The sequence below is a fragment of the Protopterus annectens genome, chromosome 4.part0, assembly GCF_019279795.1.
Source record: "Protopterus annectens isolate FY-2018-M chromosome 4.part0, PAN1.0, whole genome shotgun sequence".
NCBI lineage: Eukaryota > Metazoa > Chordata > Ceratodontiformes > Protopteridae > Protopterus > Protopterus annectens.
Window position 1 is genome coordinate 713,793,200 of NC_056733.1, and position 13,035 is coordinate 713,806,234.

The following is a 13,035-nucleotide window of genomic DNA, read 5'->3' on the forward strand; positions in this document are numbered from 1 at the left end:
ATTTGGGGTGCAATACCGCACACAGTGTGTTTTGCATACCTACGCCGGGGGCAGGGACGGTCCGGCGCACGCCGGTAGTGCACGTGGAATTCATTCATACCTGAATCGCTCAGCAGCCATATTTGGCGTTATAACGCCGACGCTATGCTGGCGCCTGGCGCAAGGTTCATGAATCCCGGGGACTATTTTTTTCTAAAAGCTTTTTCCTGATCCATACATTGGTTTCCCCCACCACTTTTCCAAAATAGAACCTTCAGGTTTAATTTTCTGAGATACAACTGTACATCTGTAAGAACCTCAGTAATATCAGAAACTCTAGAAGGTACAAACTTAAACCCTTTAGAAAATAAAGTAAAAAATTAATTTGCAATGATTTTATGGTGTAATTGTAAATATTAAAACCATGTAAGATGTGAAGGATATTATGACCTTCATTTTCTAATAATGATGTCTCCCTCCTTGCCACTTGGGAAAGCCTTTCTGATGTTGTACCATTTTGCTGTGAGTAACTTGGGTCTCTTGTTTCTTGTTTGCTATTCTTTCTGAGTGTCTTAGTACTGGAAAATCCTGAAAATCAGGAGAACCAGTCTCCCCTTCCTGTTCAAAATACCTATTTTCACCTTCCCCTTCCGTACCATATTTGAACATATTATTACCATCAGTGTTGGAATCACACCCATGTGAATCGGAGTTAGAATGTCTATAAACCAGGTTGTTAGTGGGGTATACTTGATGCTTCTTATACATCTATAAGAAGGGTAAGGGACTGACCAATACTTCCCAAACGGATATAATAGGGGATGATGGGACTAATATTGACTTTCAACAAACATGTATGGTCCAATACAGTCCCTTATACAATGGAGTCAAAAGTATTCTCAACAAAAACTGGAGCATTTTTAGGACAACTAATGATGTGTACCAGATTTTGGGGGAAAAGCCCATTTTTTCTACAAAAATAGGACCCAATTTAAAATTGATTCTAGAAAGGAAAACTAACAACTGTAGAGACAGCAGGTATTCAAATGGTACTACACCTTGTGGGAGATGCTCCTATTGTTCACATATCTTACAGGGTAGCTCCATCACCTTAGAAAATATAAAAATACCTTGTTTTTAGGAAAGGAAATAGTTTCTCTAGTAAATTAGTATACTTTGCCAAATGTAACTCTTGTAACTTATTTTATGTTGGAAAGACTGAGAGGCTTCTTAAAACAAGTATTTATGAGGATTTATATGACGTTAGAAACAAAAGAGAAACTAATGCTTTGTTTAGGCACAGTTTACACTGTGAAAGTTTCTCTGGTTTCAAGTTTGCTATCCTGGACATTGTACAGGTTGATTTAAGGGGGTGGGGGTTGGCAAAATGTTTTGTGCAAGAAAAATTGTTATGGCAGCTGAGGTTAGCTGCAAATTTGCCTCCAGGGTTAAATGATTATTTAACCATCCTGCCAATATTAAAAGAAAAGGCAGGACAAGTATAAGCCCTTCTTTTGTTTTTACTTTCAATACAAGTAGCGATGAAAGCATCTTTACATGGTTTGTTCCATGAATATTTTTAATATATTAATATTCATGACCTAATAGATTATGTTTTTATTGGCTGGCTTTTAATTAATTGTGGCCTCATTAGCTTATTTAAACTAGGTTTGTTTTGTAGTTTTTGTTCTGAGGAAGTCAATATTGTTTAATGAAAGCGCTCAACCTGTTGTTCAATAAAACTTTTGGAGACTGACTGGCTACCTAGGTGATTATTTTTTGGTTTTATAGTATACACTCTTGCCTTGTGTCCCATAACAAGGGGAAGAGTATGGGGGTGGGGGGGTATGGTGCGTAAAACAAAAAAAATAAAAACACTGGATAGAAGCACAGACAGCTAAGTCCTCAGGACACCCTTAAGAACCATGACCAGCCCCAGCAACACTGAAGCAAGTCTGAGAGTAGTAGGTTGCTGGTAATCTGGGTGTAGACATGAGGAACTAGAGACTGGGTAAGTATAAATGAGGTTGAAGAGGATCTGCATTCATTCAGCTTTCTAATGTATCACTAACATTTTCCATTTAATTTTTGAGTTTATGTCTTGTACATTGAAAGTTAGCACTTTTATTTTTTGCATATCCAACAATAAGCAACAAAAATTTAACATTAGTTATGCAAGTGCAATCACAATAGTAAAAAATAAATAAAAACAGAAAAAGTGTAAATATTAACAGTACAATGAAATATCCATGTTACAACTCTAATGAGTTTGATTCCTTGGTATTACTCCTTAAGATGTGAAATAAACTGTATATGGAAACTTGCTGTAAACCAATTATTAACAATGATAACAATAAACGTTTAAAAACATAGTAATAAGTGGGTGGTCCACAGAACAACCACAGACTAAACTGCTTTCACAATCAACATGAAGTAATGTGAGTCTGCATAGAGCTCACTGCTTACCAGCCAGGCCATTCAGAGTAGCAGCAGGTAAGCTGGGACAAAACCTTCAGCAAGATATGATCCAAGTGGTACAAAAGAGAGAGAGAGAGAGAGAAAGAAAATGTAAAATATCCATTATTAGACAAACACCACATTAAGGATGTGTATAATACGTCCAGCTGCTGTTACGTACACACAACCACAAACTGAGGTATATGAAGGTATTACCAGCCTGGGGAAACAATGTAAAAAATAGTTATGTCTCCCAGAGACGTAGACCTTTTAGCATTCCTGCCCCTCAGAATTAGATCAGGCAGTTCCTTTAAGGTCAATGCCAGTGAAGATATTGCACACTGATTTAAATGGTGCAGTGTTTTAGAAGATTATGGTCTAACTGGTTAGTTGTCTCCTGAAGGATGGTCATGGGTGTTTATATATGAAGTGGGGTGTAGATCTTGTGACTTCACTACCAAAAATCGATGTCGGGAATAAGAAGAAATGACATGTTCCCTCAGTGGGATAAACAAGGATGTTACCTTCTTCTTTCACCCAATAGTTCTTATTAAGTTATCGTGGTTAGGTTGCTGGTAATAGACCTGGGGTCAGCTGCATATTTAGTGGGTATTAGGCATTTGAAGAGAGTTGGTTCTTATCCCTTTGGCTTGAAGTGTCCTTCAACATCTCTAATGCAAAGTTAGGAACACTTCAACCTGAGAAGCACTTTGAAGGAACTTGAGTGCTGCATCTGGAATATCAGAGGCATTCCATTTATTATTATGTTGGATTTGAAGAGGAAAGGGATATTGAAACTAGTAGCCAAATTGTTTTAAAAACAGAGCTTTCATGCTAAGGCAAAATTGTCTCTTTGACATTACCTCATATGGAAGTCAAGCTTTATCCGAATCAATTGATAATGTTAAATATGAATCTCAGGAAAGTGTCAGAGAAGTTCTTCATGAGTGTACTCCTGCAGGAAACTAAGTCATGTATTTGTTTTCATCTGATTCTGTATTCATTATTACAATTAATTATTAAATATCTGAATTGTACTTCCAATATGTCCAATATGCCCTATGTTGTCTGCAACCAGATTACCTGTCTCTTGACAAATATATAAATAAAATAAAATAAAGTAAAATTCTAGGATGAAATGAAACTATCAGGAATGACAAAGTGTAAACATAGTTATAAGAAATCTGTCACAAACTGCAGAGCAACTTTATAGTAAGAGTTTAAACGTTCTTGAGTATAAACAATTTGGCAACAAGTAAAATGGAAAAAAAAGTTTAATTACATTTGTGAATACAAGTTTATTTATATTTTGAATAAAGCAGTTTGGTAATTGCCTCAGGGAGAAAATTAATGATACTGCAGAAATAATAAATTTAATTTGGCAACAGATAAAAAAAAAATAGCAAGTTTAATTATATTTGTAAATACAAGGTAGTTTGGTAATAGTCAGAGTGGTGAAAAGCTACTATCAGAAGTGGGATTTGAACCCACGCCTCCAACTGGAGACCAGAATACCCATGTCTGTGTAAGGAATTTTGTACCTTGAGTGTGGCACCTTAGACCACTCGGCCATCCTGACAGACGCTTGGTTGTTGAATGACTGTTCCCTCTAGGGGTTACAAAAACATCAGCATATCAGAAATGAAATATGGTAAACAGTAGTTATCATTACTGTCAGCTGCTGAACTGAATTCTTTTGAAAAGTATGTGATTCAAATAGCTTACAAATAGCATACAAAGCTAGGGGTAAAAGTATTTCAGTCATTTCACTTGCTTATGCCAACAACATATTATTTGGTTGTTTCGCTTTGTCCTTCCCCCTTCTGAAGGAAAAGGAAGAAGACAAAACAAGTCATTGTTGAGGCATGTACTCATAGTTTGTTAAACATAAATTGCCAGCATCATCTGTGATTCACTGAGCTGTTTCCATGACTGATATATCTGATTTCATCCAGCCCTTTATTCAATGAACTACACATTCCCACTAGAGTGTTTTAGAATAATGCCTCTGAGAAAAAAGCTGCGGTGGCAGTGCTGCGGTAGCATTGTCACCTCACAGTAAGACGTTGTCCTGTTCGATTCTCAGCTAAAGCGTCTTCTGTGTGGAGACATGCGTGAATGGGTGTACCTTCATTGAAGGTTGTGTGTCAGGGCTGGCAACTTGGCATGTAAAAATCTACTGCCAATCATTAGCGGACCGGAGTTCCGCTGTGGCAACCCCTAACCGGGAAAAGCCGAAAGACACAACCTCTGAGAAAAAAGCAGTGAACACTGAGACAACAGTGTCTTTTGTTAAGTATAAAAACTGAATTTGATTGCGTTTGTTTCTTGTTAACATAAACACCAGTGTTGAATCAGCACATATGATATATTTAATCTGAAGATATAAGTACTAGGAACTGTGGAAATATATAGAGTAACTGAAAAAGAAGGAAGCCTTACCTCTATCTATTTATTTAAAATTTGCTTACCTAGAATGTCAGATTGGGACAGAGCCCATTTTCAGCCAGACCCAGGGAGAAATTGTTCAGATGCATGTCTTTGGAATATCTCTATACTAATAGAGAGGCACTATTAAGTGGTTTTGTCCTTCATGGTGGATTCAAACAGGTTATAGGTAAATACATGTGACCATAGTGTAGCCTAGCTCAATTTAATTTCCCAACAACCCCAGAGTACTATCTGGTTTAGTTACTTGCTCAGAGTCATAGACTAGCGAAATGGAGGCAGAGAGACTCAAACCTTGAACTACAAGAAGTATGTGGCTAAGAAATCGTAACCGCTATTACTTGCTCTAACTAACAGACCGAAGAAAGAATAGTTTAAGCTTCCCATTCTCAAACTCTCACATTTTTTAGAGTCCAGTGCACAGCCACAAAATAAGTCTAGTTGTTTGTAACCTGGGGGTAGAAGGCCGATCCACATGAGACTCATACTTAGCTTGGAAGTGCTGTTTGTTTAAATGAGTTGCTCAGAGCTAGGCAAATGAAGACTCACAGAGTCAAACTCCAGACTATATGGAACAGTTCTTTAACACCTCATAGGCTTAATCTTTGACCCTAACTCTCAGACATTTTGGCCATTCTTGGTTACAGTGAGTGACAAGCAGGCAAAAGTGAGATAAACAATCATATCACACTCAAACTGCAAAAGCAGAAAAAAGTCTGTGGAGTACAGATAATTATTTTAATACATAATATTGCCTTCTTATTGTAGAGATTAGTGTTTTTTAACATCAAAAATTAGAGATATATTTTAGGTACAATATTTCAGGGGCTTGATTTTAGACCATGGATTCACTGAATTTTGAATCTGTGCTGCATTTTATGCCTGAAAGAAATACTACGCTAAAAACCCATTCACTCTTTTAGACCATCTTGCATCTTTTTTGGGCATAAATCAGGCCATAACAACAAGGACAAAAAGAATATAATTGGACAATTTAAGCAACAATCAATCAGCATGTCTTTGTGAGAGAAATCTGGAATACCCACAAGAAACCCATGAGGACATGAAATGAATATGCCAGACATAGTAAAACATAAAAGTGTATTCGGCTGTTATTTTTGAGGCTGATATGTAGCACACTGCTAGTTATGAAGCACGCCGGCCTTTGGTTATTTACTGCTCATTACGGTTGGCAGATTGGGATGCAAGGTTCCATTTTGAAACAAGGCTTTCTAAAATTGTTCTTCTTTCAAAATATGACTTTATTTGATGCCATACCTTAATGACACTGGGTTGTGTCCCATCCCTAGGTATTAACTACAGAATGTGAAAAGTAAATTGCATCTAATTATGCTGGCTGTGTGTTTGGCAACTACATTAGGATATAAAACAAGCTGCTTTATGCAGACTACTTGGTTTTCTAAACAACTAATAAACAGAAGTTGTAATCTGTAGTCAAAGAGCTATCAATTGCTTTTAGCAGAATTTGTAAGCTGCTAACTTGACTTTGATGATTTTTTAACATTTTCATTAGGTTCATAGGTTCATAGGTTCATACTAGGCTATCTGCCCTAGGGCATTTATAAGCCTAGCCAGAGTGTATTTGGCTTTCGCCACCCATTTTAAATTAATTTTGCTATGCCTTTTTTTGAGGTTAGTATACTGTGCCTCTGTCTAACAGTGACACAGAAGTGATAGCCGGGGTAAACCTACGATCTCCCATCCACTCATCAAGATTCTTCTTGAAGAGAGTCAATGTGGGACTCTGCCTAACCTGGACTGGGATTTTATTCCAGAGTGAAGGGAGCCTCTGGGTTATGAATCTGTCCCTCCAGCATGTCCTATTTATTTTAGTGCTGAGGTTCAAGTCTCTCGAGCGTGGCTCGATGGGATTTGGATTTTCTGAGGTGCAGCATGTCCATTAATTCGGGTTGGACATGGCTTTATCGTCAGGCACAGATCGCCTCTGAGCAGGCGGTATGCCACTGAGTAGAGCTGGAGTTTCTTTAACCGGGCAGCATATGGCATCTGTTTGAGCCCTTTGATCCTCTTGGTGAGGTACTTTTGGGGTCTTTCCAGTTGCTGCAGGTGTCTGGTAAGGTACATCCCAAAAGGGGCATTGTACTCAATTATGGGCCTGATGAGGGATGAGTAAAGAGGCACGATGACCTCCCCTGATCTAGATGTGAATCCCTTCATGATTAGGTGGGCTATATAAAATGTTTTTCTAACCACTTTGGCCACGTGGTTGTCAAATGAGAGATTGCTATCAACTTGGGTCCCCAGGTCCCTAATGACTTCTTCTGTACTTAATGGATTACCACCTATGTGGTAATTTGTGGGCACTTTGTTTTTGCAAGGGGATGACTATACACTTTTTGGCATTTAGCTTGAACCCATGGCTCTGGCACCAGTTGTCTGTTTCTATGAGGCCCTTTTGGAGGATGCTTGTGTTGGCTGGAGAGTTGATTATGGCGCCCAGTTTGCAGTCATCTGCGAACTTGGTCAGCCACAGTCCTTCCGTGTTGGCCTGTACCACTGAGAAATATATACCGAACAAGAGAGGTCCCAGGACTGAGCCTTGTGGGACACCACTTGTAACTGGTTTGGAGTCTGACATGGCTCCAGCAATTCTAACCATGTGGGTTCTGTCCTTGAGCCAGTTTGCAACCCATCTAGTGACATAGGGGTTTATATTTAAGCTGGTGAGCTTATCTATAATGCCTGAGTGGGGTATTGTATCGAAGGCTTTTGCGAGGTCCAGGTAGGCTGTGTGGACCACCTTCCCCTCGTCAATGGCCTTGGTGACTGTTTCAAAGAAATCGACCAGGTTTAAGAGGCAGGATCTGCCCTTAACAAAGCCAAACTGGGTAGGATCCAGTGTCTGTAGGTCCCCAATATCTTTATTTATGAGGTCCATGATGATCCTTTCCATAGCTTTGCAGACCAAGCTAGTCAGGCTTATGGGACGATAGTTTCTAGGATCCGTTGAGGCACCACCTTTGTGGAGAGGGACCACTGTTGCTGTACGCCACTCTTTGGGTACATATCCTGTAGTAAGGCTAAGATTGAACAGTAGTTTTATGTTTGGGTTTAGCTCTTCTTGGAGTTCATGTAGGACTCAGCCTGGGACACCATCTGGTCCCATTGATGCTGTGTTTTTTGCTTTGGAGAGGGCGGCTCTTACCTGAGCATCTGAGATGTCAGGGGGGCAGCACTCTGTTGGGATATATAGTTCCCCTTTTGGTGGGGGGGGGGAGTTTGCACTGAACCTGTCAGCTAGGATGTTGGCAATGTCTGTGGGCTCGGTGTATTTTTTGTCATTTTGGACTAATTCTGAGCATATCTGGGAATTCCCACCCAGGTTCCTAACATAACTAAAGAAAGCCTTGTGATTATCCTTAGTGTCCTGTGCAAATTTTCTCTCGAAGCTGGCCTTAGACGATTTTATGAGTGCCCGTAGTTTTTTGCTAATACTGATCAGAGATGCCTTCCCTTTTTGGGATTTTGCTCTATCATGTAGTAGCTTCCTCCTTCTATTGTATAGTTTGTTTATGGCTGGGGTCCACCAGACAGGACGCCTGCCTTTGGAGGATTGGGTCTTGGTTTTATTTGGGATTGCATGATCCATGCATTCCTGAAGGTGGTCATAGAATGCGTTTATAAAGGATTCTGCGGTCTGGGCCGTATTTTCCACAGGCCCGGGGCTTTGAAGGATTTCGCCTCGGTTTTGAGGCGTGTGAAATTTGCTTTAGAGAAGTTTTTCACTGTGGTTTTCTGGGCAGGGGGTGGGGTCGGGATGTGAATATCCAGTGAGATTAGTTTATGGTCTGATCTTACCAGTGAGGGATACACTTCTGGTCTGGAGCATAGTGTCCCCATGTTGGTGATGATCAGGTCCAGTATGTTTTCCCTCTTGTGGGAGTGGTAACAAGTTGTTCCATAGCATTTGAGTTTATAAATTCTAGGAACTTTGGGCTAGGGTGTTGGAGCTAGAGTAATGCTCCCAGTCTATGTTTGGGTAGTTGAAGTCGCCCAATATAATGGTGTTTGGAGAGACCTTCATATTTTCCAGTATTCTCAGGAAGGCCGAGTGGGTTTCCTGTGTTTGGGAGGGTGGTCTGTAGCAGGCTATAAACTGGAAGGCAGTTTTACCCACAGTTAGTTGCACATGGATAGTCTCTGATGCTTCATGCTGTGCCACCAACCTGGAGGTGTGGGTATCTTTGCCGAATATTGATACTCCCCCTCCTTTTGTGGTTCGGTCCAAGTTTTGGGGCCGAAAAGCATGGTATGAGGTATAACCTGGTAGTGCTGGGGTGCTCTCAGGAGCCTTGAACCAGATTTCTGTTACTGCACAGATATCGATGTTCTCCATGCTAAGGAGAGTTTCAAGTGCGTGCATCTTCAGGTTTAGACTTCTGGCGTTGAGTAGCATTACTCTTAGTTTCTTATCCCTTGTGATACCTATGGAGGTGGGTTTGTCTTTTGAGCCTTGCCTAAAAAAGGCACAATGGGGGTAGCAAGAGCCTTTGCCAATATCCGAAAGCCCAGGGGTGACAGGTGCAAGCCGTCCCTAGTGAAGCATCGTGGCTTGTCGAGCATGTCATCCCAGGCTGACAGGCATTGGATCCCCTTTGAATGACACCAACACTTAAGCCAATTGTTGAAATTGATCATCTTGTCTTCATATTGTGGCATCATTCTTGGTGAGGGTAAGATGCTACTCAAGGTAAGGGTCATACCGGCCTGGGATACATGCTCAGAGAGCTCCTCTATGTCTCTTTTCATGTAGTCCAGGGAGGTACGTCTCAGGTCATTCACACCAGCATGGACAATGACTGAGTTATATTTGAACTTGCCTTGGAGTGACCTGAGTGCTTGTGTTATGTGGCAGATCCTAGCGCCCGACAGGCAGCTCACCGTGACCTTCTCCTTGTTCAGCCTGGTGAGCGGGACGTCAGTGTGCCTGACGATAGAGTCACCTATTACAAGTGTATCAGGTGTGTTGTTTAGCCTTAAGGGCTGTGACTGTTCGGCACACTGGCTTTGTGAGCTATGTGTTGCTCGTGTTTTGTTTTGGGGTAGCGGTTGCTTGGGTGTCTGCTTTGGAGGTCTCTGCTGCTTAGGCAGATTTTTATTTAGAGCCTCCGAGTATGTTTTTGTGTGTTTATGTGTTTGGTTTGTTGTCGTGGTAGGTCTATGTGAGACTGGAATTGTAGTGAGTGTGGTTTCCTTCTCCTCCTGACTGGTTATGCCAGTACTGAGTTGAGAGAGCTTAGCCTCCAGTTTGGTTGTCTGTGTACATGAGGCAGTTGTAACATTGCCTCAAGATTCCCAGATTCACCAGCTGGACTGGAGAGGAGATTGACAACTGACCTTTGGACATGCTAGAATAGTATTGGGAATTCCTTTATAATTGAAAAAAGGGCCAATGGGGAACAAGGTACTCAAGGGGAGTTTGTGAGGGTGTAGTGCTTTTAATTTTTTAGAGCTGACTTATATAATTGCTTTAGTGAGCAAGTGCCAGGTAACTTAAATGCAATGTGTTACAGGTAACTTAAATGCAAAAATGACAAACAGTAACTTTCTTTCAAGTGAAACAAGGAAATAAGTACAGTAAGCAATGCAGATATCACTAGGGATCCACAGAAGTGCTAAAAGGCCGCGTTTTAGGTGGAATTAGCGTTTCAGGGAAATAAACAAACAACAAGCATACAAATAAAGCTAGATTCAGCAGGCCTGGATCTAGTCTATGCTACAGCAAACGAGGTGTACCAATTTCAGTAAGAAACAGTTAGAATATGCAGGCACTATAAGCCTTTAACCAGAAATTCCCTGCTCAGAAGGGCAGAGTCCAGCCTCTCCTCCCACAAGAGTGCAGACCGCATTCCTTCTTAACGTAAAATAACTGGCCTGAAGCCCAAGTGCTTAAACCAGAACTAATACACTTTTAGAATAACAGACACTGAGCTCTCAATCAGCAGTTCCCAACTTAGAAGGATGTAAGCTACCTGTCCTGCCACCACAGTGGAGGTCACAAACCTTCCTAATGTAAAACAACTGGTCTGAAGCCCAAGTGCTTAATCCAAAAGACTTAGAAATGATAGCTACACTTTAATCAAGTTACTACCAGCAGTAATAAATACAACTGAATACTTTAAAGAATGCCTGGATTAGTGCTCAAGTTATACAAACAAAGCTAGATTCAGCAGGTCTGGATCTAGTCTATGCTACAGCAAACAAGGTGTACCAATTTCAGTAAGAAGCAGTTCAAATATGCAGGCACTATAAGCTTTAACCAGAAATTCCCAGCTCAGAAGGACAGAGTCCAGCCTCTCCTCCCACAAGAGTGCAGAACACGAACCCTCTTAATGTAAAATAACTGGCCTCAAGCCCAAGTGCTTAAACCAGAATTAATATACTTTTAGAATAACAGACAGACATTATTAAATTCAGGCAGTATACACATATATTTCGTTTTAACAATTTTCATTTACTCCAGCATTACATAAATTGCTCAATTCTTGATTGCCCCGAAAGGTCACTCCTCATTCCACAAAATCCATTTATTTCCTTCCTTTCTCTGAAAATCTTACAAATTAATATTCTGTACTTCAGTTACAATCGGTTTAGGTTTTGATTTCCATTTTCTAGTAATTGCTTTTTTGGCAGCCGATACTATTAAACTAAGTAAAGTTGTAATATGTCCTGGCAGTTCTAATCTTATAACCCAAGGATTCCCAGCTCACAATAATGGTTTTCTTAGTTACAACCACTTATTCCCCAACATTTCTGATAAAGTACTCTGTAGGGAAATTTTAAATTCTGCCAATTAATTAATTCCCCAAAACATGTTTCCAGTTATCTCTCTTTCCCATCTGTCAAATGAAAATCTGAACTATCTGAAAATTGTGGCTTTGACAAAACTAAAGATGAATAAAATAAAGATAGAATAGTGATTGAGCTGGCTGATACGGAAGTGTCTCAAAAGTTAAAACTACAAGTAAGTTTACGTTTGAAAAAGTCAATTCAGGTTGAGAGACAGGAATGAGGCAGTAAAGCAACAAATTAATAATATGGGCACAGCAAAGAATGCAAGTGAGGTGAAACTCTCAGAAAATGGCAAATTCAGTACAGGGCATGATACTGTCCAGTGTAAGCATGCACATGAGAAGCAGGGTGAATGCAAGCCTTGGAAATCCCCAAGATGAAAACTTTCACATATTGGGTCAGAGGAGTGTGCATCATGTGGCAGAAGTTGCAAAAAATGCAACACAATGGGATATTTTGCTGTGTGAAACTAAATGAGCAACAGAAGTATCCACTAAGAATAACATGGAGAAAAAAGTTCAGAAAACATTTTCCTGGGTTTCCTTGGTCAAACAGGACAATGCACTTTAACTTCTCTATGTTCAAATCACCATAAGCAAAATCCAATACCACTTCCTTGCACAATATAGGTCCCCCTCTATGACCCAGGAAACCCACACCAGGTATTTACACTTACTGGAAACGCTCACCATCTAACCCAGTACCATATTCATAGGTGACTTTAATTACCCCACTATTAACTGGAAATAAAATGTGTAGGCACAGAGATTCCTGGATTTTATAAATGCAAACTCCCTGGACCAGATTGTAAATATGCTGAACAGGGAAGCAAGCAAGCTGGATCTGGTACTTATTAATATGGGAAAGTGCTGTACATCCACTAGTGTAATGTCCTCTCTGGAAATGTCAGATCACAAAATGGCCTCTTTTGAAGTAAACATAAAACCCTGAACTATGTAATGTTCAAGTGCTACTTTAAGACTAACTTCCTACTATTAAGTAATAACCTGGCAAAATTTCAAGCCCTCATAAACCCCAAGAACACTGCTGCTTACATGAAACTGTTCACGGAAATCCTATACAAGTTTTTTAATAGTTATATATAGGCAGCTGTACCTACTAGGAATAAGTACAGAACCAATTCAAAACACAAGCCACCCTGATGGAATTAAACCATCAACAGCCTCTATAACAGAAGGAAGAAAATCATTGCAAAAATTAGGAGGTGTAACAACCAGCAGGAAAAAAGCACTGTCATCGAACTCTATTAAAACTAACTTTGCGGTAAATTTGGCCTCCCAGGCAAAGGACAACCAC

At 40.1% G+C, this 13,035-nt stretch overlaps 1 non-coding gene across 1 annotated transcript; it reads right to left on the reverse strand.

Moving 5' to 3' along the window:
- Positions 1 to 3,902: 3,902 nt before the first annotated feature.
- TRNAL-CAA lies at positions 3,903 to 4,015 on the reverse strand. The gene is made up of 2 exons: positions 3,978 to 4,015; positions 3,903 to 3,948 (listed from the first exon to the last, which is right to left on the reverse strand). It is a non-coding gene; the product is annotated as a tRNA-Leu (tRNA).
- Positions 4,016 to 13,035: the final 9,020 nt, after the last annotated feature.